The following is a 1519-nucleotide window of genomic DNA, read 5'->3' on the forward strand; positions in this document are numbered from 1 at the left end:
CTGAAATGACAAATCAGAATTGAATGAATCAATAATTTATCAAAACAAAATATACACAAAAACCAGGAATACATTACAGAACTACGAGTATGCAATTTGAGAAGAATAAGGAGCGCTTGTTAATAAAACAGAATTTAAGTCAGAATTTATTTTTCTTAAGAACCTGAGACTTGTGCACCCAGAGCAAAAAGTCAAGAGCTGATTTTCATTCAATATTGACACACTTCTAATAAAAATACAGATTATCTGTTAAAAATTTTTTTTTTTTTTTAAATTACAGAATAGAGTCTATGTTTTATTTTCTGTCCAATATATCCAAGGAAAATGTGGGAGACACAGGATGACCTGAAAAGACAAGCCTTAAAAAAGGTGAAATTTTTTTTTTTTAAAAACAGTTGTCAATGAAACACACCTTTGTGAACAAAGGATTAACTAGACATTTTCATTTGACAAGTAATGGTTTTTATTGTGAACCAGGCTATATATATATATATTATTATCACACTCTAAGCCTAAATGCATTGTAATTTCCGCACTTTGAACCAATTTGGATTGGTATTAGTACTAGCCTACTGCTGTCAACAGGTGATCTACCTCTTTCTCTCATCTCAAACTACCATTATTTTGCACTTCATTATCTCTGTAATGGATTCAGAATCTCTAAAATTACTAGCTATTTTCAATTCCTATCGGCATGAGCATCACGTTGGCGTTTGGTCGACTTCAGCCGTCCCCGGCGTTCAAAACAAAACCAGAAACAGGACAAAGGGAACTCCCGATACTAAAATAGGCAGAACTTCAAGGGAAATCATTCTAATAAAGTGAAACTGCTCTGAGTGGTCAAAGGGATGTTACTCTAGTAATTGGACTATAATGCCGTTGCCGCATATGTATCTGCAATTTGAAAAAATAAAGAGGAAAATACGCGACCGACAGGGGTGCAGTAGTGGTGGAGAGCGGTCGTCGCCTATTGACCGACACAGGTGTGGCAATGGCTTTGAGTGAGTTAAATACTCGGTATCAATGTGTATGGGGGCTCTTGTGGTCTGGAGGTTAAGGTGTTTGCCTCTCATTCAGTAAGTTCGAAACCTGACAGCAAAGGAAAATTTTCTTCTCTAAAATGTTCTCCTTTCATGCATTTCCTTTCCTGCTCTCTAACCATGTTCGTGTCGTCTGCTTTCGTCTCCACTTTCTGCACCCCCACCTCTGAGCTCCTGACTCTTTCTGCAGCCTTTCTACTGCTTCTTCTTGGCTCCTTCATACTGCTATCTTTCAGCCACACTCCTGATCTTGGGGAGGTAAGATCTAACATCTAGCCTTCTCAGATGAGGGATAAAACTCTCAGAGGTCCCGTGTGCAAGTTGCACATGGTAAAGATCCCTTGGTGGTCCAAAATCAATAAGAGAGTAAGCTTTGGCTGCCACCTGAGCAAAATTCAAAATCAATTCCTATCAAAACTAAAAATGCTTAATTAATGTGTCCTGTGTGCTCATACGACCTTATTATGCAGTTGCGAGTT

Source organism: Aplysia californica, unplaced genomic scaffold, assembly GCF_000002075.1.
Source record: "Aplysia californica isolate F4 #8 unplaced genomic scaffold, AplCal3.0 scaffold00543, whole genome shotgun sequence".
In the NCBI taxonomy this organism is placed as follows: Eukaryota; Metazoa; Mollusca; class Gastropoda; order Aplysiida; family Aplysiidae; genus Aplysia; species Aplysia californica.